This window comes from Podarcis liolepis (genome assembly GCF_965112155.1).
Source record: "Podarcis liolepis genome assembly, chromosome: 3".
In the NCBI taxonomy this organism is placed as follows: domain Eukaryota; kingdom Metazoa; phylum Chordata; class Lepidosauria; order Squamata; family Lacertidae; genus Podarcis; species Podarcis liolepis.
In genome coordinates, this window is record NC_139557.1 from 39,440,286 (window position 1) to 39,466,897 (window position 26,612).

At 43.8% G+C, this 26,612-nt stretch overlaps 1 protein-coding gene across 46 annotated transcripts in view; it reads left to right on the forward strand.

Moving 5' to 3' along the window:
* RIMS1 (regulating synaptic membrane exocytosis 1) overlaps positions 1 to 26,612 on the forward strand; it is a 230,470-nt gene that overhangs the window by 13,146 nt on the left and 190,712 nt on the right. The window lies entirely within an intron of this gene.

The following is a 26,612-nucleotide window of genomic DNA, read 5'->3' on the forward strand; positions in this document are numbered from 1 at the left end:
TAAAGTTTCCCTTTGAGGAAAGGGTGCTGTGCATCATCTCCATTTACATAATTTGAAATGTCCACTTTTTCATTCCAAGATGCACCCTTCCTATTTAATTACGATATAAACAATCTCATCCTTGATATGGCATCCCCATCCTTTTTTGCCCCCCACCCTTGGGAATCGTAAAGTGCCAATTCTGCTCTATGCCAATGATTTAGTTTTGTTATCGCAGAATAAAATCAGACTTAGAAGGATGCTGGTTAATTTGGACAGCTGTGTAAAAAAAGAGCATCTAAAAAATTAACTACAATAAAACCAAGGTCACTGTATTTGGCAAGAGGACTATCAAATCCAGGTGGACTCTAGACGGTCACACCCCTGATCAAGTGCTCAGTTTTAAATATCTAGGATTATTTATCAATGGGAAATCATCATGGAAACCCCATCTGGAAGCAATTAAGCTAATATCTGGCCATTCTACTGGGCAGCTATATAGGTTCTTCCATTCAAAGGGCGGGCAGTTAGTCAGCTATTAAGATATTTGTCTCTAAAATCATCAGCCAAATGCTCTACGGGGCTGAGGTATGGGGAATTGGTATTAAAACTGAAATAGAGGTCCTGCAAAATAAATTTATGAGGCAGATTTTGGGGCTTCCCTGTGGGACACTGGCAGCCTACCTCAGAGCTGAGTTTGGCCTCCCCTTGCTAGCAGCCAGAATTGATCTAGCCTATCTGAGATACTGGCACAGGCTAAATGCCTCCGAGGATCATACTCTTACTAAGATCTGCTGGTAAGAGCAACTAAGGGCAGGGGCTGAGCACAAAAGTGCCAAGATAACTTTAGGGCTTATAATCTTCCAATGGAGAACTGCTTAGCCCTTAGGCCACATGACCTTAGAAATTGGATTTTTGATCAGGATGTCAACCAAGACAGAGCATCCATCATTGCCGCCCGTTACTCCATTTGGTACCCCCAAATTAAGATGGATCACTCAAGGCCCCGTTACCTTGAGACTCTGACCTTCCCACAACTATGCAGGGCCTCTGCAGAACTAAGATTTCAACAGATGCCCTCAGCATATTTAGAGGGGAGATATTGGGGAATTCCCCATATGGATCACAAATGCATATATGGATGAAATCAGGTAGAGGATATCACACACTATCTGCTGATTTGCCCCCTGTATATAACGCCCAGAGGAAAATTTATATCGCCAGTTCTCATAGCTGTCAACGTTTCCCTTTTTTAAGGGAAATACCCTTATTCCAAATAGGATTCCTCGCAAGAAAAGGGAAAAGTTGACAGCTATGCCAGTTTTTAATTGGCTTCCGGGTCAATCCATGCAGGAATTGACAGTTGAACTCTAAGCAGATAACTATCTATATATTACACACCAGGTAGCCAAATTTGCTCTGGCAGCCAAGAAACTCCATTCCAGCTATGTGAATGCACTCCAATCTTAAGTTTTAATGTTGTAAATTTCTTTTTATGGTGCAAACTGCTACAGGTTGTATGATTTTGGATGAAAGTTTCCTTTCATTCTCTGTCTTCCATGGTAAAGGCCTTTGGCTATATGCAATAAAATTGATTGACTGACATTCGAAGATGCAAAAAAAGGAGGAAATGTTTGGAAGTGCCTGTACAATCCCCACAGTGAATCTGCCTGTTCCTTTTGTTGTTGCTCTTCTTTAGCAACTGCAACTGTGTTCTAGAACACTTGCTTTAAGGTTGCAGTCCTGTTCCCACTTACCTGGGAGTAAGTTCCATTGAACTCACTAGGAGTTACTTCTGAGTAGACATGTTTAGGATTGCATTGTCAAACACATAAGTCATATGAGTTCACACCTCAGGGGATTTCTGATGGGTTGCCTGCAGATCCCTGCAGTGTGTACTTGAATGGGAAGGCTAATAATAATAATAATAATAATAATAATAATAATAATAATAATAATAATAATTTTTATTTATATCCCGCCCTCCCCAGCCAAAGCCGGGCTCAGGGCAATACAATAAAACAGTACAAAAGTACAGCACAAACAACACTCTAAAATCATTCATTATAAAATTAATTAATTCAAGCCACTGGCAACCATTGGGCCAGAGCTCTGCGAAGATTGCCGAGGGAGGGAGTCAGGCTGTGCCCTGGCCAAAGGCCTGGTGGAACAGCTCTGTCTTGCAGGCCCTGCAGAAAGATGTCAAGTCCCGCAGGGCCCTAGTCTCTTGTGACAGAGTGTTCCACCAGATCGGAGCCACAGCCGAAAAAGCCCTGACTCTAGTTGAGGCCAGCCTAACTTCTCTGTGGCCTGGGACCTTCAAGATATTTTTATTTGAGGACCGTAAGTTTCTCTGTGGGGTATACCAGTAGAGGCAGTCCCGTAGGTACGAGGGTCCTAGGCCGTATAGGGCTTTAAAGGTTAAAACCAGCACCTTAAACCTGATCCTGTACTCCACCGGGAGCCAGTGCAGCTGGTATAGCACCGGGTGAATGTGATCTCGCAGCGAAGTCCCCATAAGGAGTCTCGCTGCAGCATTCTGCACCCGCTGGAGTTTCTGGGTCAGTCTCAAGGGCAGCCCCACGAAGAGCGAGTTACAATAATCCAGTCTGGAGGTGACCGTCGCGTGGATCACAGTGGCTAGGTCAGGGCGAGAGAGGTAAGGAGCCAACTGCTTAGCTTGGCGGAGATGGAAAAATGCCGCCTTTGTTATAGCTGCAATCTGCGCCTCCATGGAAAGGGAGGTGTCGAAGATTACACCCAAACTCTTAACGGATGGTGCTGGCACTAATTGCACCCCCGCAAGAGATGGGAGTTGCCCCCCCAAACCCATATCGTCCCGTCCCAGCCACAGGACCTCTGTCTTCGAAGGATTTAGCTTCAACTGGCTCCCACGTAACCATCCAGCCACAGCTTCCAAACATCTGGTTAGTGTGTCTGGGGCCGAGTCAGGATGGCCACCCATCAACAGATAGAGTTGGGTGTCATCGGCATACGGATGGCAACCCAGCCCAAAACTCTGGACAAGCTGGGCGAGGGGGCGCATAAAGATGTTGAAAAGCATCGGGGAGAGTATCGCACCCTGAGGCACTCCACACACCAAGGAGTGGCGCGATGACAATTCCCCCCAAGCGCCACCCTCTGTCCCCGACCAGAGAGAAACGAGCGCAGCCATTGAAGGACTGTGCCCTGGATCCCCACGTCGGCAAGGCGGTGGTCCAGAAGTTCGTGATCGACCATGTCGAAAGCTGCTGACAGATCTAGAAGAATCAGCAGCCCCGACCCGCCTCGATCCAGCTGTCTACGAAGATCATCTGTTAGGGCAACCAGAGCCGTCTCGGTCCCATGACCAGTGCGGAAGCTGGACTGGAATGGATCCAGAGCCGATGTTTCATCCAGAAACCCACCAAGCTGTTCAGCAACCGCTCTCTCAATCACCTTACCCAGGAACGGAAGATTCGAAACCGGGCAGTAATTGGATAGATCTAAAGGATCTAATGATGTTTTCTTTAAGAGCGGGCACACCACTGCCTCCTTCAGTTCCCCTGGGAATGTCCCCGTGCCAAGGGACAAATTGATGATATCCCCCACGAGGGCCCGCACCTTGTCTGGACATGCTCTAATCAGCCAACACGGGCACGGGTCAAGAGGACAGGTGGTGGGCTTTCCAGCTCGGAGGAGTCTGTCCACATTGGCTGGGGATATCCGGTCGAAGTGGTCCAATACTGGACCCGAGGACAGTTGAGGGGCCTCCAGTTCCTTTATTGTATCCAAATTGGCAGGGAGGTCATGGCGGAGCAACAAGACCTTCTCCGCAAAAAAGCTCGCAAATGCCTCACAGCTGTGTGTCAAATTGTTATTTAAATTTGGCTGTCCCTCAAGGGACATTAGAGACCTGATTATACTAAATAATTGCGCCGGGCGAGAGCTAGTGGATGCAATGGAGGCCGAGAAGTAAGACTTCTTAGCAGCCTTCACCGCCATCTCATAGGTTTTCACAAAAGCCCTATAAGATGTTCTTGAGGCTCCGTCACGGGTACCCCGCCATACTCGCTCTAGCCGTCTGAGGTCCCGCTTCATTTTCCGGAGCTCCTCAGTAAACCAGGGAGCCCGGTTTCTGCGGGGTTGCAGAGGGCGCTTAGGTGCGATCTCATCGATGGCTGCCAGGAGCTGGATATTCCAGCCCTCAACAAGCTCAGTCAATGAGTCACCAGGGGGAGCAAGGCCCCGTAAGGCTTGGCGGAATCTATCAGGGTCCATCAGCCTCTGCAGGCAGGCCCAAATCGGCTCGCCACCTAAGCAGGGTGGGGGTGGAAAGTCAATCCTGGCTTTCAGAGCGTAGTGATCAGACCATGGCACCTTCATTGAAGGAGACATGATCACATCTATACCTACGCCAAAGATCAAATCCAGCGTGTGGCCTGCTTGATGTGTGGGGCCTGAAACAAACTGGGAGAGCCCTAGTGTCGCCATGGAAGACACCAGGTCCAGAGCCTGTGAGGAGGGAGTGGCATCAGCATGGATGTTGAAGTCCCCCAATACCAATAGGTTAGGGAACTCCAAGGCCCAGCCGGCCACCGCCTCCAATAGGCCTGACAGGGTGGCTGCTGGTGCGCTAGGTGGCCGGTACACCAGCCAGACAGCCAAGCTCTCCTCGGAGCCCCACACTAGGCCAACACATTCAATGCCGGGGATTGATGGCGATGGTAGAGCCCTGAAAGGACAATCTTCCCGGATTAATAATGCCACCCCTCCCCCCCAGCCCACAGTCCACGACTGGTGGAGGATGGAGAAACCCAGGGGCGCCATTTCTCGTAAGGTAACTGTTGCCCCTTCACGCACCCAGGTCTCCGTCACACAAGCCAGGTCGACCCCCTGCGAGATAAAGAAATCTTGCAGGGTGGCGGTTTTGTTGCCTATAGACCTGGCATTGCACAGCACCAGTGACGGAGGTGAGTAATCCTTGCTCACCCTACACTCGTCCCTCGGGATGAGGCGCAGATTGGAAGGGGCACGAGCATATCCATATCTCGATCCCCTTTGCCTATAACATCTGCCCCCACCCAGTGGCGTAGCGTGGGTTGTCAGCACCCGGGGCAAGGCAAGTAATTTGCGCCCCCTAACCCGTGGATTTTAGCAGGGGGCAGAGAGCTGCAAGTGCGAGCGTGCCCCCCCCCAGATGTTGCGCCCGGTGCGGCCGGCCCCCCTGCACCCCCACGCTACGCCACTGCCCCCACCGCCATACCTCCCTCGCCCCTCCACGGTAGCAATCCCAAGCCTCATAGTAGCCTCCATTGATGGCAATTAATGTTATTCTTTCGCAACCTAAAACAATAAAAACAATAAAAACAAAAAAACAACAACCCAGAAAACAATAAAACAATACAAATAAAAACTGCAAAAATTACAAATTCATCAAAATCTAACAAATTCCCAAACCCACCCAAACACCCATCACACCCCCATATATAAAAAATCTAAAAGGAAAGGAAAATTTTAAAACATGTTAAAAAGAACTCTGCAACCCCTCCGGGTCCTCCTGAGCAGTAGCAGCATCAGTGGCAACAACTGTCCTTGTGAGGCCCCACCCTGGGCCAGATAGTAAGTGGCAGGAGCAGTCCTACCACTGACAGGATGTGTGAAATGGCCCACCACAGTTGGATAGTCTTTGCCAATTTGCAAGAGTGTCTGCCTTGTCTCTGCTTCTATGCACTTTCTTCAAATGATTGGATTTTGGTGTGACATTTATTGATCGGAAGGTCTTCTGTGCTTGCTTACACAAGGTAAATGTAGAGCTTGGGATATATACTCTTTTAAAGAAACATGTTCCATATAATTACTAACCCACCATGTCCTGCTCATGATCTCTGCAAATAGTAAGACCACAGAACCCCCTTTCGCATCAGCCACCCCTTCCTAACCCTGCCTCTTATTCTTACTTGCTATTTTCCCCCTTTCTGTACCTGTCCTTCCTTTGCTGGTTAATGCCAATGAGAGGTGAAGCAGTGAATTTTGGCACAATGGTATGCCCTCACTTTTGTTCTACAAAGAGCACACAACATAGCGGGGGTGGGTGGGGAGGAAGCACTTACCTGACCTCCCAGCAGGTAAGTGGTTGCTACTTAACAGGAGGGGGAAGGGGAGAATTGAGGGGGCAGGGAGGGGGCACAGTGCAAACCCGTGGAGGAAATGCTGTGCTCCTGCCAGTGCTTTCTACTTCCTCCCTCTGCCTCCTTCAACTAAGCAGCTGTGATCCACCTGCTCAGAGGTTAGATATACACCTCCATCCATCTACAACTGGAGGTGTTCTCTCTCTCTCTCTCTCTCTCTCTCTCTCTCTCTCTCTCTCTCCAGAATAGGGAGAGAGCTTGTTGGCTCTGTATAAGAGAGTGCGTGGAAACCACCGCAACCCCCCAAGCAATGCCACAATGACATATTGCTTGTGAGCATAAAGAGCCATTCAGGATCACCACATTGTCTATGAACCTACCTGTACTTTCAATACCTTCTTTGGAGGCTCTGTGCTTAAACTTATTGCCATTTTAAATGCAGTGTTTGTGTGTGTAGGAGTGGGGTGTAACTAGGAAGAGGACCTTCTCAACGGTGTCACCTTCACTGTTCCAGCACACACATATGCGGGCACACAAACAAACCTTAGCCACTGGCGCTGGTATGGATACTATCCACATGGTCCAAACGCCACATGGTTATCATCAACATGTTTCCAGGGACTCATGGGATCCAGCCATGGGAAGCAGCTAGTGGGCTGCTCTGGGAAAGTTTGGATTGAGTAGAAACATCCAGTCTTTTAGCTGTTGGTGGTTATGTCATAAATACTCAGACTGGGATTAGTCCTTCTGAGTATAAAACTGCTCTAAAGCAAAAGAATGCTTTGAGATTGAAGGGGCATTTTGTCATAAAAATGTACTAAGCCGACTAGGTGTTGGGTAAATGCCCCTGAACTTTAGCTCTTTTATCTTCCTTTGAATTTTGAAGCCTGTTTATGCATTGTTAAACCATCATAATGTCAACCAGATTTCTCTCTCCCCTCCCCACGTTTTATTTAAATCCTTGAGAACATGTTGTAATAACTAAAAATAATTCAAAGCCGCGTTAGAGGACAGCCTGTTTACAGCAGGGCTTTAAACAAATTTCCACTGCTCAGCTGGTGTATTTCTGGCAAATGCGCTGCCATAGAGGTGGCACTATTCAGCTGAAATTGTGCAGGCACAGTGCTGTCCTCCACCAGCATTTTATCACAGTACTTACTACCTGGCATCCTGAACCTAAGAGTATTTGATGGGGAGGAGTCCCATTGACTCACTTCATTCCCCAGTAGCGTGATCCTATAATTCTTATTTATTAATCAAATTCATAGCCTGCTTCTCCTCCAAGGAGCTCAGGTCAGATCGCGTGCCCCATTTTGTCCTAACAGCGGCCCTATGAGGTAAATTAGGCTGAGAGATAGTGACTGAGTGGCCGAGTAGAGATTTTAATGCTGGCCTCTGTAATCCTAACCTGAAACTCGAACCCAGAGGTCATATATGTGGTGCTCTGCATCGCCAACATTGCTGGCCGTTGGGTATCTTGGCTGGGGCTGATGGGAATTGTAGTCTGAAACATTTGGAGGGGAACCATGTTAGCCTTCCCTGTGCTATTTGCTACTCTGCAATAAAGGAACTTGCTTTTAAAAGCAGCAGCATGAACAGCAAAATGGCGTTCTAGGCTTGGCCAGTGGCCTGTTCAGCTTTGTCCCATTTGCCAGAGAGAAGGCTCTAGAACAGTCTTCCCCAACCTGGTTCTGGAATACAATGCCCATCACCCCCACTATTCACCATGAATGGAATCTGCAACATCTGGAGGACACCTGGGGCTTCTAGCCTAGTCCATTTACGTTGCAAAAGTCTAGGTACAGATTGAAACAAACATTTATATTTTTATGACTTACAGTATGTCAGTCAAGTGTATTGTACATAGCCAAATACCTTTATGATGTGTATAAAATATAAAGCTTCCAAAGCGATGCATGAATTAAAAGATAAACTTGTTATGAAAACTTATGATATGAACTTAAGCAAAATATCTTATGTGATACCCCAAATACTACTAAGGATGGGGGACAATTTTGATTCAGTTTGCATTTAAAGCCAAATCTATCAAACGTGCTTTTTCCTAGACAACATGAGGCCTGAGACACAGCAATCCTTCAAAGTTTGCACTAATCTGAGTTTTACAAGGAAGTTCCCTAAGCAAACAGTGTTGATGAAAATGCCAATATTAGTGCCAAGTGTACATTAAAATTTATATATTAGTAAAAAATAACCAACAAATACACGTTATATTAGAAGAAATTACCAGCAGCAGTGTATAGTCAAAACTGCATACAAAATATGTTTGTTAGAACAAATTCATACAAAAATGTTGAATAGTTGTTCTGAGGATTTTTTCTTCCATCGCTAATGGCTACAGAAATGTGTAGAACCCCGTTCAATACTGGAAAAATTGGTAACAGAGAGAACATGAGTTGACAGATCCTTTCATCCCTAGATACCAAATACTCTGCTTTTTGATCTGCCTCTCTCTCTAAAGATTTTTGAGCTCCGGCGGAGTGATAGGTCTTGTATGGAATGCAGAAATTACTCACACCATGCTAAGAATTACTTCTTGTCCTCCATCTTTATGTTTATAAAGGTTTGTGCACCTCTTAATTAGGGATGCATCCTATACGCACATATCTGGGTACCATTGCACTCAGTAGGGCTTACTTCTGAACAGACGTGTATAAGATGGTGCTGTGTGTCATTGGTATTTTATCAGAACCAAAAACAAATTACACTGTTTCCTTAGCTTTGGTAATTGCCAGCCATCCCACTCAGTCTGTTTTTATGAGCGATTTGGCTTGGATGCGTTATGCAAGATTGGGGAGCATGTGTCTCTCTATGCGTTTCATAATTCAAGATCCACATTATTCCTGTTGGGAAAGTGCACACGACAGGGCCGGTCCACACATGAGGCAAGGTGAGGCAGTCGCCTCAGGCGGCTGGATCCACAAGGGCAGCAGATCCCAATGCAGATTTTTATTTCCCTTGTCGGGATGTAGATTTTCACTCCTGCTTTCCTGGCATGGAGGAGGGCACCATTTTGTGGTTGCCTCAGGTGCCAAAATGTATTGGGCTGGCCCAGGCATAGGAACACCAGAAACTGCAAGTCTTAAAGAGAGGTAACAGCATTGCCACGAAAAGGCTGTCTTAATGTAGTGTTTAAATGTTGTTCTTAACAAGCTGTATTCGGTCTCAGTTACTGTATAACTTTAAAACTGCAAATCAAATTGAGATGTAGACAATAACTAATATTTTTACTCCCAGGGAGAGGTGCTTCTGGGATTTTCTTCTGTAGGTGCCAAAAGAATGTGGTCAGTTTTGTTAACTGCACCTTGACTTATAGGGCAACTGTAGGGTGGGGGGCGTCATTTGCTTTTCTACCTCATCCAGCAAAACACCTTGGACCATCCCTGCCTGCATTACATACCATATTTTCCCGTGTATAATATGCCCCAGTGTATAAGACGCCCCTAATTTTGGGGACTCAAAATTCAGAAAATGCGGGGAGATTGCCCAAAGTTGTTGAGCAATCAAACAGAGCCCTTCCTGCAACCACCAATCACCCACACTAACACCACAGACACCCAGCACACTACCTGTGTATAAGACGAGGACAATTTTTAAACATAACTTTAATGTAAAAAAAACCCTAGTCTTAAACACAGAAAAGTATGGTACTTAGGCTGCTAATACACACTCTGAAATACTCCCATTATGACTTGGAACAGTACAGAAAAGTTCCTATGGGTTTGATCTTGAGGCTGCTTCTCTGTGGTATGGAATGTCTGAAAAGTCACTGGCCTAACTGTCGACTGAACTAGCCGTTTTGCTATCTAAGATGCATTGGGCCTGCAGAATTTTTGCTTTTCCCTTTTCATTTTTGAAACATGTTTTCTTTGTCAAAAATGTTGCTGCCAACCCTCTAGTAGAGAGAGCCTAGAATGTGGGAGTAAAGTGTGAAGACAAAGTGTAGAATTATTCAAGGCAGGAAAAAAAGCCATTTTGTTAACAACTATTTGCATACATTAACTTGACCTTGAGCCTGCCTTCTACAATTCTATGAAATTACAGGGGAAGGATCACTTAAGTTTAAGCTGATGATCCAAGCGATTTGGAAAAGCTGTGGCTCATGAAGTAAAACTGAGATGAGTTTTCTCTTGCAGGACTAGCAGTTTCCCGGGGAACTAGTTTTGGGCCACAATCCAGCAAATATGTAGCTGCTGTATTTAATAAATATGATGACCTTAGAGGGCATAAAAACACCATACTCTGTGCTGGGCTGTGGTGGTAGAATGGTATTTACTCTTGGGATAGGCATAGAAGATTCAGCAATTATTTTTGAACTTTGGTGTGATTTTGATTAATTGAATTAAAACAACCCCAAACAAATCAGAGTATCAACCCACAGACATTGAAATGGTTTACCCTTAACCATGAAACTGAAAGTATTATTGGAATTGCTCTTACGGTCTGAGCTTTATATGCATGCTTACAGTGGTACCTCGCAAGACGAAAAACTCGCAAGGCGAAAGAGTTTTTCGTTTTTTGAGTTGCTTCGCAAGACGAATTTCCCTATGGGCTTGCTTCGCAAGATGAAAACGTCTTGCAAGTTTGTTTCCTTTTTCCTATGGGAAACCGTTTCAATGCATTCCTATGGGAAACCGTGCTTCGCAAGACGAAAAATTCACAAGACAAAAAAACTCGCAGAACGAATTAAATTCGTCTTGCGAGGCACCACTGTATTTGGAAGTAGGTCCCATTGAGTTAAATGGAAGTTGTTTCTAAGTGAAGTGTGCTTAAGATCACATATTTTCTTTGCTCAGTGATTCAAGCTCTTATAACACCACTCTTCAACCAGAAGCCCGATATCTATATTAGAAACAGGCACATATATTGCGTATACATTTCATTTACTAGAAAACTTGTTTTGCTAAAGGGACACATTGAGATCTGAGTGAAGTGGATCCAATGCCTCAAGATTCATCCATCTCCTCAAGTAGCTTGCTGGTGTGTTCTGATGATTTGCTTATCTGATTCCACTTATGGATTGTTTCCCATAAAATCGGGTTGTTGGTTTTTTCAGCCAGAACTCAGTTCCGGCACTTCTCATGTGGGCACCATTGCCATTATAAGAGAAAAAGGGAGGTGTTCATGGTGAGTTCTGATGCCTCTTTTTCTAGAAAAATAGCACTGCCTAAAATATTTCAAAGAAATTTCACAGTAAAAACATCAACAATAGAAACAATCCCTTCTAAAAAAAGTAGGACACATAGCCATGCTAAGTACCATTTATTCCACATAACTTTCACTTCTGCATTGGCAGCTTCGGCCAAAAGTTGGGGTCTGAATTGCTCATTTGTGTGGGACATAATTCCCTTTTCACTGTACAGCTGCCCCTTTCTGGTTTCGGTCTTTGCCATGGATCTCTCTCCCAGCACTTTCATGACATTGCTCCCACTACCCTATTTCTCGTGTTCATCACCTTTGGCCCTTTCCCTACTGGTGGCACTTTGTATTGATTACTCTGCTATCCTGTGGCATCTTTAATGATGAGCAGATTTATTGTGGCATGAGCTTTCATAGGCTAAAGCACATTTCACCCAATTCTGCATTGTGGGCTAGAGCCGAGTTTATGAAAAGCATCTGAGAAAGTGGCCTGTAGGCTACAAATTGCACAACACAACACATTTGTTGTTATTGTGCATTGTTGTGGTTGTTTGCTATAGCTACCCCCTTCGGAATCTGTTCGTTTCTTCTCCGTATTACATGGCACGGGAGTAAGTGCCATGCCTTCCATCTTGACGTTAATTCTCCATTCCACGGCTGTGATACCACTGGCCGTTGTGACGTTGGGTGTGGCGATAGGCTGGTACAGTAGTGTCTCACTGAAGCAAGGGACTACTTACACCAGCAAAGTGCCACTTCTGCAGAGTGTCTGGCCAGTGGTTACTTGTTAAATTTGCACTGGAGGAGATGTTTTTGTAATGCAGGGAGGGTTGATGTTTTTCCTGTGTTGCTGAGCGAATTGCTCATAGCTGCCTGATCATGAGTGTATTGCCTTTGTTTAAATGCACGGAGTTCAGCGTTCAGGGTCCCATACTGTGTTTATGTGGCACCTCTTGTTTCTAAGTGCTTGTTTGCGTTCGACAATGTGGGAACAGGCTCTGTCTGCTGCCTCACTCTCCTTTGGCCATGTGTCTTGTCTGGATCTCTTGTAGAGTAGATCAGGGGTGCCTCTCTATGGAGTGGAACATGAAGTCCTGATAGCATGATGCATGATGCTGTCTGGTTGCCAGAAATTAACTTGGCTAATATAACTACACAATAGCTACAGGGGAATTATGGGAATATGAGCTTCCCTTTATATGATGTGCTAGGACCAAAGCATATTTTTAAAGTGTATTTCAGAGAGGAAGAATGAGAATTCTTCTGGCAAAATCATTTCTCAGACCAGCACAATATGTTCCTTTCTTACCCATGCCATTCTTTTGAATAATACCTTGTGAATAATGCCGTTATCATTGGCATGCTGTCCAAATTGCATCTATACCTTTGCTAAATTCACCTGACTTTAATTTTTTTTTTTTGGTGAAGACTCTTATGACCCACGCCAGCTTTCCAACTGAACGTATCAATATGCTTTGTCTGCTTCCATTAAGCTTGCATTATTAATACAATTTTGTAAGTGGGTAGTTAGAAGAGACAATGGTTTGATATACAACCTCAATATCCCGTAGAAGTGGCAATTGTTTGTTATACAGCTTCAAGACCTTGTGAAATATTTCATATTTTCAGATGTTAAGTGATCAGAGCTTTCTAGTAATCTGCCTCCTTTATAACACCTTGTTTGGACACCCAGTTGTGCCTCAGTTGCTATAGAAAGATCCTTGTAGACTGAAGTGCATTGATTCTTGAAAGAAGTGTCCTAGAGGCTGTGGCATCATGCTGTCTAAAGCATTTTTTTGGGAGGGGGGGGATCAAGCCATGAGCAGAGAGTCATCCTGGCTTTATCAGCACTAAAATAGATTACCTGACTCTCAGTTTCCTTAAAGAGGGAGGGAGAGAAACAGAGGAGCAGGGCTTAACCTCAGCAGTTTCAGAATTCAACATAGCAAAATCTGAAAACAATAAAGGAGAGTATTCTAAGCATGCACAGAGTGCCCTCTCCTATTCTCAGTGCATTGATTTCAGCCTCCAGCACCCCACACATGCTCTCCAGTAGCAATTGATGGGTCAGGGCTTCTCAGTGCCTGGGTCACTGCCAGTTATCAGGAAGAGGAGGAAGTGTGGCTATGAGGAGGCAAATGCAGTGATGAAGCCAATCTGATGCTCCTGTTGATGCAGCGATAGAGCCAATCCATTGCTACCACCCCTTCTTAGTAACTTAGTAAGTGATGGCAGTGTTGGGAAGCCAGGTAAGCAGTCAGGCCCCAAGTCTTGTGGTTTAGATTTTATCCATGGCTTCTGTTTCTAAAAACCTTTTCAAAGGGCTGGAGAGAGGAACACAAAATATGCACAAGCAGGTGGCGCTGTGGGTTAAACCACAGAGCCTAGGGCTTGCTGATTAGAAGGTTGGCAGTTCGAATCCCTGCAACAGGGTGAGCTCCCGTTGCTCGGTCTCTGGTCCTGCCAACCTAGCAGTTCGAAAGCACGTCAAAGTGCAAGTAGATAAATAGGTACCACTCCAGCGGGAACGTAAACGGTGTTTCTGTGTGCTGCTCTGGTTCGCCAGAAGCGGCTTAGTCATGCTAGCCACATGACCCGGACGCTGTACGCCGGCTCCCTCAGCCAATAAAGTGAGATGAGCGCCACAACCCCAGAGTCGGCCACAACTGGACCTAATGGTCAGGGGTCCCTTTACTTTTACCTTTAATTCCTTGTCAAGATGCATGGCGTATTAATTATATATTAAGACCATGTTAGTGGGTCCAGTGATACACTCATGACGAGGCTTTTGGGGCAGGGAGCAGAATGAGATTCGTGGGGGGGGGGGGCAACTGAAGCAGGACTGACTCAGGACAGGATTGGGGGAGATGTCCAGCCCACCCTCCCCCAGCAGACTGTCCAGAACACACCAGGTTGGGCATGCCACATTTTGAAGTGAAGTAACTCACGTTAGCATCTAAACAGCACCTCCTCCCCCAATTAAGTACAGAGTCTAAAATTAGCCAAGCACACTATTGGGTTTGTCACCCCTTCCTTAGTTTTGAGCATGGATTTATAAGTGTGCTCCAACATTGTGGAAAAGGGGGTTGAAATTCAGGGTTTATTCGGTTAAATAGCATTTCGAAAATTCAGCTTTGTGTTGGGTTTTGCTGTTATTAATGCAAAAATACTTGTGTGCTTCATCCCAAATCTTGTTACTGTTCTACATTTTATTCTTGTTTTATTGCTTTTGACTTGGAATGAAATTAATCAGTTACTGCATTTACTCAGATTTCCTTGTTTTGTGACTTGCTTGGAAGACACGTTCATGTTTTGTGGCACGAAGCACAACTTAAACCTATAGTTTATACCTTGGTCGAAAGGTATGCAAATTTACTTTATTTATTTAAAATATTTATATGCCCACTTTATATTTTAAAAATCTCTAAAGTAATGTGTATAACATAAAAAGGTAAAACACAATAAAGACAAAAGATCAGTATAAAACTGTAAAACAGAAATACATATACAGTACAGTACAATCCAGTCTGATGGTTGGATTGGCAGCATCTAATAAAACTGTGCTTCTAGCTCTCTCTGCCCCCCCCCCCATCTCCACCAATGGAATGCTTCTATTTTGGCGGATTATGTGTTTTGAAGGGCAATGTCACGCACACGCTTCTTTTCTAGTTGAAAAACATATGGATTGGACAGCGCACCAAGCTGTCCCTGGTGGGTTTAATTACCATGATGTTGGTACAGAGCTACATGCCTGTGGTGAAGTCCTGGAATGGAAATCAAATTGGCTGAAGGAAACTATGCAGTGCAGTGATGCCAGATACAGTGTGAACACTCACATCACTTGATAAACATTGGTTTCCAATATGGCAGAGGACTGTGAATGCTAAGAGTGCTCATTATTAGAGAGAGCAGAAGATAAATAACTCTTTGATTTCCAGCCATTATGGTATTTGTAAATGGGTGAGGTAAAAACATTATGAGATGATTTGCTATAAATTGAAATGATTAGCAATGGTTCTTTCTGTTCTCTTCTATCACATTTGATTTTAGTTGTTCTTTTTTTTAAGCAAACCTTATCTCTGAAGGTCAGGGTGGATAAAAATGAAATATAGGAACATAGGGTTGATTAAAAAAATAATCAGCGGGGGATTTTAAAAAACAACAACTTCTTACCTGTTTGAGCTTCAGATACAATAGAAATTGGCATGATAAGATTTGTGTATGTTTTACCTAAACTTCAATATATTATCCTTCTTGGATGCAACATTGTGCAACCCAGTTTGTCATAGATCAATGCACAATCAGTGTAATGGCTATATGGAATATAAAAGGTTGAGCCCATAAGGAGAGATTACAAGTTCCAACCACTGACTCTAATTTTGGTCTAGTCACAGCCATGCTGGCTGCTTCTTCCGTTTTGAACCTTCCGTTCTGTCACAGAGCAAGGGCACAATTGTATCAAAGGGTAAGACATAAAGGGTAAGACATAAAATGGAAAAAAAAGAATTGAAAGTTAAATGGCATGCCATTGATAATTTTGTTCCATTTCACATAGGTACTTATCAATTTTTAATCAATCACAAACATTAATGCTGTATATCACTGCTATTAAAAGAACCATTATGCTGATTCCCAAAAACTAAATGGTTGTTTGGAAGAAAAAAATGGCAGCGATGCCAAGTCATACTCTGGGACAGCTTTTGTTGGACCTCTAAAAGAAGGATATCTCAAACCTGGACAGCAGCCACCAAGAATGTGTCTTCATTGAATGTGTGTCTTCATCGTACTAACTTAATATAGCCTTCATTGTAATAAGTGGTGGTGGAAGAGAGAAATTAGGTGAGCACAATCCTCTTGTTACCATGTCAAATTCCAATAAAACGGGGTGGGGAAATTGCAGTAGGCACCTATGTTCCCATCTCTTCTACCCACCTGTTCCCCTCTCTAATTTATGCCTCCCTCTGACCTTAAACCGACCAGGAAACAAACAGCTGGGAGAAAAGGTTTTTGCCATAGGTGTGGAAAAAGAGTTAGCAGCCCTTCTCTTCCCCTGTCTCTTAGGCGTTTGGCAGATTTGTCACATTCTCATCAAGTTGCCCCTGAGGATCCCATCCAAAGGCCATTTGTGGCATAATGTAAAGCGGGGGTGGCCATTGTGGTGCCTTCCAAATGTTGTTGGCCTCCTATTAGCCCTTATGGTCAGGGGTGGTGAGAATGACAGTTCAGCAACATCTGAAGGACACCACAAAGATCACAAAGAGAAATAGAAGAGGTGGCCCTGGAGGTTCAAGCGGGTTGGTTAGAAATAAAGAACCCCTGGGTTGTTCTTGCTGCAGCTAACTAGTTGTCTTTCTTCACAACAAGCATACCACAGCTGTTGCAACAGAGAAGACAAGACTATGGTATGGGACTCTGAAGGGTGTGTGTCTGGGAAAGTAAGCCAGTCATTCTGGGGCAAAGCTGAAGACCACCTGTGTAGCAGCAGCAGCTATTTTTATTTGTTTGCCACCCATCTGACCAGGTTGCCGCAGCCACTCTGGGTGGCTTTCCACAAATTATAAAACCACAGCAAATCATCCCTATGCAGGACTGCCTTCTAAAAAGCCACATAGTGGTTTGTTTCCTTGACATCTGATGGGAGGGCATTTCATAGGGCAGGCCCTCTGTCTGCAACCTCACTTTTATGAGCACCCACTTCCCCCCCGGCAGCTCAAGAGAATTCAAACGATAAGCATTACAATACTTTTGAGCATGATACTGATGCGTTTTGTTCAGATAGCTGAGTGTGTTCCGTCTTTAATCCTTCTCTGGATGGCAATAATGGTAATTAACAATATTAATTTTAGGACAATTTCGCAATAAATACTTCTGAAACACTCCAGTTTATTCAGTCACAGCATGTCTTAACTGTAGAACATTTGGTCAATTGAAAAGAATGTAAATGTTATTCATTAGCAGTGTAATTAGTATTGATTGGTTATATTATGCAGTTCACTGAATTAAAACCCTGTATGTTACTGGGAGATTTCTAATCACTGTAACAAATTTGAAATTGGTAGCTCATTTTTTGGGGGGGTTTCTTCCTCTCCCTCTGTCGCTGTCCAGAATTTGGTTTCAAAGTGCGTGCCCTTTCCCTTTTCCATCATTATGAAATGCAAAAATAAAGATATAGACTTGCTCAACCTGATGACAGATCTGCAGGATTTCATATAAACATAATGGGAGTTTGGGGTGGAAACTTCAGTTCAGTCAATTCAATTGGAAACCTCCCACTGATTTTACTAAAAATCTCTCAAGCATATCCATGGAGTTTTGCAGATCCGGCAGAGCTTTTGCCTTTTTTTTGCAGCCATAAAGTATGTTGCAAGCTGGGGGTGGGGGGATGTTTTTAAAAGTGCCTAACTTAGACAATAATAGTCATGGGGGCCTTTGCCTTCATTCCAGTGCACAAGTATGTGAAGGGCAAGTCAGGTCCTTCTCCAGGTGTTTGCACTGTATAAAGTGAAGTCACTGGCACAGAGTTGTTAGCCTTTTTGCAGAGCAATCCAAACCTCTTTTTGTGGGACTGTTCAGGGATGCAGGAGAGGATATATTGTTTGATTATATCCTTTCCAACTTGTATTAACAAGTTCTATAATTTGGCAGAGTAACATTCCCCCTTTTAAACTTGCATAGTGGATGCATTTGCTCAGGCTCGCTAAAGCCTCTATAATAAGTTTTAAAAGTAATTCCCCATTTAGTCCCTCATAAAAAGATAAGACATGACAGAGTCTTCTATAAAAGTAGAAAAAGAGTTTACTCACACATTCTGTTCACAATTGGATCCCAGAAGGCAGACTTTAAGTTACAAAAGTAATATACCTGGAAACTATCCCATAAGGAGACAGTCCCTTTGCCCTCTCTTGGCTGGCCAAGAGAGCATCTTAGACTAAGCAGATGTTGCTCTTCGACGAATGTGGTCAGAGAGAGATGGCTGACCAGTCCTGCTCTTTTGTTACCTGGGCAGGTGAGGTCACATCCACCTCTAGTCACATGCAGAGGAAGTCTGTCCCAGTGTCAAGAGAAACAGGAAGTTCCAACTGGCTGGTCCAGACATCCCCTTTTATGTCCACTCTAGGGATGTTGTACTTGACTGCTCTTGTGTTTTACATCCCACACTTTTATGCTTGGTTTGGAATTTGGATTGAACAGAAATGTCCCTCTGCCCAGTTCTACCAGCCAGCCTCCCACTGTCTGCCTGGCAGAGTGACACAGGGCTGACATCCCGGTCCATCTATTGGTAATGCATGAAGAAGGCATGGTGGCAGATTCTTGGCCAGCACAAGGTGTGTCCGGAGGGCAGGGCAGGTTCTGAGTCAGCCTGGGGTCTGCTGTGTCCCAAACAGGTCATTCTTATACGGTCAGGTGACAACATCAGTCAGGTGACAGCATCAGACCTGATCTGGACCCAGTTGCCATGCCAGCATGGAGGTTTGGTTCAGGGTTGGATTGCATCCCCAGATTTCCTGAGAAGAGGTGAAACCCGCCTGTTCCAAAAGGCCACAGGATTCTCAGGGTGTTTGAGCTGCTGTTATTGCTATATGTTTTAAAGTCCTTGTTTTTTGTGTGGAGTGTCTTTCATGGAGAGTTTCATTGTTCTGCAGGTATATGTTTGATTTTAAATCTTTGCTGGATGCCATTTGTGGGGAGAGGAATATAAATGTTTTTTTTAAAGTAACAGATATGCTTGAGAACATGCAAATGTGTTTGCAACGTAACAACAAAATTCACGTTGAGGCTTTTGTCCATTTAGATTGCAATCCCATGGCTCCCTGGGAGGGCATCGGTTGGATCTCTGATATCAGATCTTACTTCCCCATCATATCCTCAGTTGGGCTGGACCAGTGTTTTCCAGTGCTGGTAGGCACCAGAGTGATCCAAGGGGGACGTAGTATCCCTGGATGCAATTGGTGGGACATTGAATAAAAATAAGGAGTTGGTGGAAGCGTAAAGAAATAAGAGAATTTTGAAAAACCTGTTTCATCTGTTGTGTCATGATGTTTACCGCCAAGTTGGGTGCCACTGAGGGATGGCGACATTGCCTCCCCTGGATCCAGCTGTTGTGCTGGAAGCGAGGGATTTTCCCAGGCTTGGGTGCAGTGGCAGAGCTTCATGCTCTGACACAGGGGGGTGGAGAGCATGGCGCACGTCCTGAGGGCGTGGCGCCCAGTGTGGGCAGGGAGGGCAGCCGCGATGGCACCCCACCAGGATTGTGCTGCTGGGGGCCGTGCGCTCCCCCCACACTCCTCTTTCTCCGCCAGTGCTTGGGTGAACTCTTTTCGGCTTCACCCAGACCCAGGAAGTGGATCGCAGCTTGCCTGCGTATTCGGCCAATGGCAAATGTGCTGTTTTGTAGGACGTGGGTAGAAATATAGACACAGACAAGAACGCTAATTTGTCACTGCCTCTTTCTGTTTATTTGCTTAAAGAGGTAGATTTCCAAGGGGGCGTTGAGTAATTTTTTTTCTGAAAAGGGGGACAAATAAGTTTGGGAACCTCTGGGCCAGACCTTTGGATGTTGGATCATCAACATCAGTAGGGCCCTAAAGGGGGAGGTTTGGGGGCCTGCCAGAAGAGGACCTGTAAATGCTTTGGTTCCAAAGGATCCAAAGCTGTCCCATTCCCCTGATCCCAGTTCAGGCACTGACAAGTCCTAAACTTTCTTAGCTTTAGCAAGGTGGTGGCCTCAGACGTCCTCAGATCATACAGCCACCTTTGGCTCTCCCTTCCCTCTCCCCTAGATGCAATTCTGGTGCCAATTACTTGGGAGTAAGTCCCATTGGCTTAAGTTGATGTTGTGATTGCTCTGCTAGTCCATTAAATGGCTACAAGATTGCAGTCTTTGTTGTTTGTTTTTTTCCTGTGCCTGTGTTTAGCAAACTCTGTGAAACCTATTTATCACACAATTTCAGCAAATTCATGTCTATAAAGAACATTTAAATCAAGCCCACTTTTTTGAATTTTTGATAAGAATTGAGAGCAGCACAAATTTAAGATGGAGACCCATATCAACACTATTCAGCTATAGGAAATAGCCATATTAAAGAGCATGCTACATTTCTGTATTCTTTTTTGGGTTTGAATGTAGTTATTCATGCATAATTAATACAAGTAAGCTGAAGCAGTTGGAAAGTATTTCATTAATAGATTTTAAAGGAGTAAATTAAAAGATTAGTCTATGTATCCTTTTGCTGTTTCCTCACCTTTAAAGGAACAAAGAACATTGTAAAGGACAGTATAGTTGCCAGAATTGTAATGCAAATTAATGAATTCAGATACTGTCAAGATACTGTTCAGATTAATTGGACCTATTTAAATGTACTGTAGTTACTGCTAAAATATTAATGACTTTTATATCTTTCTAAAAGGAAATAAGATTTTACCTACTACTGAGTTTGAAATAATTAGGTTTCAAACGCAGCTGAGAAATGTAACGATGGTACTTACAGTAATATGCAGACACTAAATGTGGCATGTGCCACTATAGTATTGATATTATTCTTTAAAAAAAAATCTCTCGTGGGTGGGATCTTCTGAAAGGGTAGGCTAACCTTTTATATTACCAACCAATAAAATGCTCTGGTTGAATGCCCTCTTTGCATGGTCACTATACCAAATTCAAGCTTTTATATGTCCACCCATGGCTTCTTTGATTCCTGTTTGCAGAGCTTCACATCACCCAGCTGTCTTCTCTGCCCTTTCTAATAACGTCTTACATTTTAAACCCTAATCTTTAATCAATTTCTTCCTGTTTCTCTGGTCATCTGCTGCTCCACTTCATATTTTCCAATAGTTCTGTTTTCAGTATTTATTTTTTTCATTAAAATATATATTTTAAAATATGTATCTCAGGGTGGCTTGCAGCCGCAAAACAGAATAGATCATGGAATTAAGCCCCATAAAACTGAAATCACAATAAAAGTCAGATCTCATCACAAATTAAACACACACACACACACCCTTAACCTGTGAGAATGAAAAGATTTACTCATCTTCAAGAAGGCCAGTGGGTAATACGTATCCTCTCCTTGAGAGTCCTAACACACACCCTGTGATCCAGAGAGTCAGTCTGGACACATGGCCAAAAGCTGAGTTTTTCATATAGCGGAAGGAATGGATGCATATCCCTTCCCTTCCAACATGCCCCTGCATTAAGTTAATGTCTGAACCGAGGCTCTTATCATCTATGTCACATCTGGAGGTCACATGTCAGTGGGCCAGAGACAAAGTGGGCGCAGTAATGGCTGTGATTCTTATTGTTGTACAATAGATTGCATTCCACCCACACAAAACTCAGAGGGTTCTGTACACACAGACAGGGGCACACTCACACCCATTCAAGCATTCAAGGGGTATGGCCTAGGGAGAGGAAATGTGGTCTTGGGGAGAGTCCTGAAGGCCATATAGAGGGGCCACATTTCAACTCCAGGCTTGAGGTTCCTCCTCTGTGATCTATGCACTCAGGTGGTGTTGATCCTTGGATTTTTTCCAGGAATAACTTTACAGGTGTCCATGGTTAAAAATAAGCTTTGCAGGTTATGGCATGTCACAGCATATTTATGTGATTTGTGATTGATTTGTGAGAGCCAGTGTGGTGTATTGGTTAAGAGCGGTAGTCTCGTAATCTGGGGAACCAGGTTCGCGTCTCCGCTCCTCCACATGCAGCTGCTGGGTGACCTTGGACCAGTCACACTTCTCTGAAGTCTCTCAGCCCCACTCACCTCACAGAGTGTTTGTTGTGGGGGAGGAAGGGAAAGGAGAATGTTTGCCGCTTTGAGACTCCTTAAAGGGAGTGAAAGGCGGGGTATCAAATCCAAACTCTTCCTCTTCTTCTTCTTGTAAAAAATGGGTGTACCCTTTCGGAATGAGCACCTAGTTTCTTGCAACCAAATGCAGTTATAGCATAGTTTCATTAACAGACTTTCTAGCTTACCAGTGGCATCACTATTACTTGTTTTTTGGAGGGGGGGAGGGGACTGCTTGTGTGCACTCACTGCGCGATATTTTTACCCATTTTATTTTCATTGACAGGAATGAAAAGGAAATAGGAGTAACACTCTGGTGGCTTTGCACAGGCACTGACAATGCAAATCGGCTGTAAACTGTAGCCTGCAACTTCCATTTAATAAGGTCTTCTTATTTTTTTGTGCTGCTTTGCCCCTAAGGGTTGCAACCTGAAACTGGGTCATCAAAATGCGTGAAGTGGTTGAAAAGACAAAAATGTTTTCTTCAGTAAAGGTTCCGAGTGGCAGGGAGCCATCAAAGTTTATTGATATCCCTTTAGCTCAGGGAAAAAAAGGCTGAGAAGCTCTGGCACTTAAACTTCCAGAGTATATCAGAATATGTGGCCTTAAGCAAGTCTGGTGTGCTTCAGTGCCACTATTGTGTTTCATGTGTTCATAAATAGTTGGCATATGCTTTGAAGCTCTGAGCACCAAAGAATAAGGATTTAATTGCTGGCAAAAATACACAGCTTCTTTACAGATCTATTATTTCCTATAACTTCTACTAGACTACTGTATTAAGGCGCTCCTGTAACCTGCATTATCTGATATGCCAATTAATCTCTAATTGTTTGCAAGGGCTAATAATATGATTTGGAGCATCAGTACAGCACAGAAATAAAACCAGAATTGGGTGCATGATATTTTTGAAGATACAATAAATAATTAAAGGTGATAATGAAATATTCATTTTAGGCTTTTTAAAAGCCAGTTTTCTGAATTCAGACTACCAGGACAAATGAACAATCAATAACTTATTTAGTTTTTGAACCAAACAGGGACATAATTTCGGTAATAATAGTACACCCAGCATTTTCACTAAGACTAGCAGTTATCCTACTCTGGAATACAGTAGCAGTCATGCAAAGCAATCCAGATTATGCAAACCATGGTCTTATTTGTTTAAGTTTTGGTTTAGTGAACCTATTGAAGTTGTTGAATTTCCAAAATGCTTATTCTTTCCAATATTGTTTGCAAAGCAACATTTGCTGAAGCCAAGAAAGGAAAATACAGGCATTTTTGTTTGATAGCTGTTCCTGCATCGCAGTTGGTGCAAAATCCTCAGGACAGTGGAAGTATAGAGCAAATCATCATGGATGCTTGTATGAACAGCTTTGTACATAATAGACGTTGGGTGGTTATAAAGTATCTGAGTTAGAACTACTCGATGGGCCCATTGAATGAAACTGCATGACTGAGTGAGGACAGACAACAGGAAGTGGTAATTCATGCTGCACACAGTGACATTAGCATTTGCTTCCACAAGATATGGTGGCCACCAGCTAGGATGGCTTTTAGAGGAGATTAGACAAACTGATGAAGGAGAAGGCTGTCTATTTCTACTGGTCCCGATGGCTATGACTAGATCCACTGTTAGAGCCAGTATGCCTCTTGTGTACCAGTTGCTGATACTACCAGTCCACAAGCTGTGAGAGTGCTGCTGCTTTTGGACTTTCCACAGATACCTAGTAGGTCCCTGTGAGAACATGATGCCGGCTTAGATGGGCCAGAAGAGCTGCTCATAGCTTCTTAGGATCCTGGCCATCTTTGTAGTGCCTCAGGATTCAGGGTATGAAAAGAAATGCATTGGAGGTTCCATTGGTTCTTGTGGCTTTAATAGCGTAGGCCACTCTAGAAATATTTACAGTGGTACCTCGGGTTAAGAACTTAATTCGTTCTGGAGGTCCGTTCTTAACCTGAAACTGTTCTTAACCTGAAACACCACTTTAGCTAATGGGGCCTCCCGCTGCCGCCACGGCGCCGCTGCGTGATTTCTGCTCTCATCCCGAAGCAAGGTTTTTAACCTGAGGTACTATTTCTGGGTTAGCAGAGTCTGTAACCTGAAGCATCTGTAACATGAAGCGTCTGTAACCCGAGGTACCACTGTATATTGAAAGGTAGGATGTAAATTGTTTAAATGTATATTTGCAAGTTAACTCAGGAGCAGCTGAGAGAGTGCTCTCATGGTTGCTGGGCAACCGCTGAGTAGTGTTTACAATCACTTGGCCTACAATTCGTACAGCATCTTGAAGGAAAGGAGGAACCCAGAAATGAGAGCTAGGTATGCCCCTACAAAGGAAGGGCTGGCTCAGCCCAGTCACTAAGCTATCTAAGCTACAACTTGGGACAGTGCAGTTTATGGAAGAAAGGAAGGTAGAGGGATTCCACATCTCTACAACTACTGGTTTGTTTTTTAGGTTTCACTGTACCTCCCTCACAAGGCAATTCTTTTTTCTCTCTCTTTTGTCTTAACCTCCTTTCATCCCAGCAACAAAGAATTTCTCATCATCAGGACTCTGGAAAAGGCAAGTGGAAGGAAGGATCGTCCATTTGTTGGAAATCTTTTTTCCTATGGTGTTATCTCCTCTTTCTGGGCGGCAGGATACGCCACTGTTGGCTTTCAATTTGCAGCTGCCTTTTTCCTGCAAGAGCGAGGACACCGTGGGTGTGAGCCACACAAAGTAGAGATTGTTTCGCTGGTCAGAGAAGTTGCAAGAAGAGAATCAGTAGGTAAAAGGCTGCAGAGTTTTTCAAAAGAGGCTGCCACACCCACACTCAGCCAATCAATCAGAGGGCGGTGGAGGTGTGGAGGCATTAATAATATAAACTCAAGTCTGCATTGTAAATCACAGAGGCTCTCTAGACTATATTCAGCTGTTACCCATTTGCTGCATAGAATCCAGGAATCCTCCACCGAAGAGAAATTTGAGCACATAAAAGAAGTGTGCTGTAGCTTAAAGTCTTTCTTTTCATTGTTCTCACAACACCAGCCCATTTAACTGATGGTGAATTGCCCAAGGCATGGCTTATGTGGGATTTGAACAGAGGGGGAGTTCAATACCTAGCCCCTGGATCACAATAGTTAGCCTGCATTTGCCATTTAGTGTATCAAACTCCACAGCATACCTGGCACCACCAAATAGTCAAAAATAATTTGGCTGCACCCCAAATAAAAAAGGGGGAGTTAATAACCTTATGCCATTCCTTATCTGTGCTGTCAATCAAATCCCTGTTAGCCAGGAAAGGCTTTTATCTTCTTTCTTTTTAAAATATGTTACAAGCTACATTTAGTAAGTACTAAGTTAAATGAAATGTCAGGTTATTTAATGAAAATGTACAAAGCAGCACCTTATCCAATTACAGGGGAGAAGTGCGTGATCAGGAAGAATGGTGCAAGAAGCATAAGTTAAATGTTTTAAGTAACGTTTTTTAGTGGTCATATGTTGTTAACTGTTCACTGTTCTTTCATTTTAGGAATGTATGTTTATATATACAAATTCAATAAACATATAGGGCGGGGAAAGCCAATCACACTTACCCTATCAAAAAACAAGTATCTGTATGGCTAGTGCCATTATATAGTTTAGTCACTTGGTGGAACTTTGCTTTGTTGCATCTGGGGGACAGGAGGAGTTCCCAGTAGTTGTTCTGGTCTGGTCTGAAAGAAACACCTTGGGCGGATCTACACACAGGGGGAAAAGCTATAAATAAGTCAGAAATTAAACCGTTATAACAAAAGGAAAACAAACGATGGAAACTCACATAGATATTTTTTTTTTTGTGGGCTAGTGAATCTCTTCTTCTCCACCCTTTTAAATTAAATTTGTAGACTGTTGTTTTAGCATACAAACAGTCCACAGCAGTGGTGGCACATCTTGTTTTGCCGCTTTGGGCGAAACGGTTAAGTGCTGCCTTGCCTTGCCAGCACCATGTGATCTGCTGCACCAATCGCTGACTGAGAAGCTCCACCATGATCGTGCTGATATTGGGTGAGAGTCCCCCACCCTGCCCTGGATGTAATCTCACCCAAAAGTGGTGCTGATGCTGATGTTTCTTACCTGCTGCGGGCACGAAGCCGCCTTTGTGGGCTTCCGCTGCCTTAGGCAGCAGCCTCACTCCATCTAATGGCTAAGCAGTCACGGCATAGATCTTCAGCTTACCTTCATCATATCCTCTCCTCCTGGATTCCTGCAAATGCTCTCAAGGATTTAATAAATAATTTGGATATGTGATTTGGATACAGAATTAGGGCACTGCGAATGATAGCATGCATACTCACACCCAGATTTTTGTAGTACTCTGGCTGGTAGTAGGCTATCCTGTTTGGAAATATTGACAGGATTATTTTGCTTTTTTTACCCCCAACTGGAAATTGTGCTTCTAGAGAGACACACTATTTGGCAGTCATCAGGTACAAACATTCCGCAGAGTAAGTGTCTCCCGTTGAAGTTTAAATGCAGTTGTGAGTGAATTCCTACTGGACAGAATAGACGTAATTAAGGGTAACTGAACTAACAGTATTTTGTACAGTGCAAACAAATGT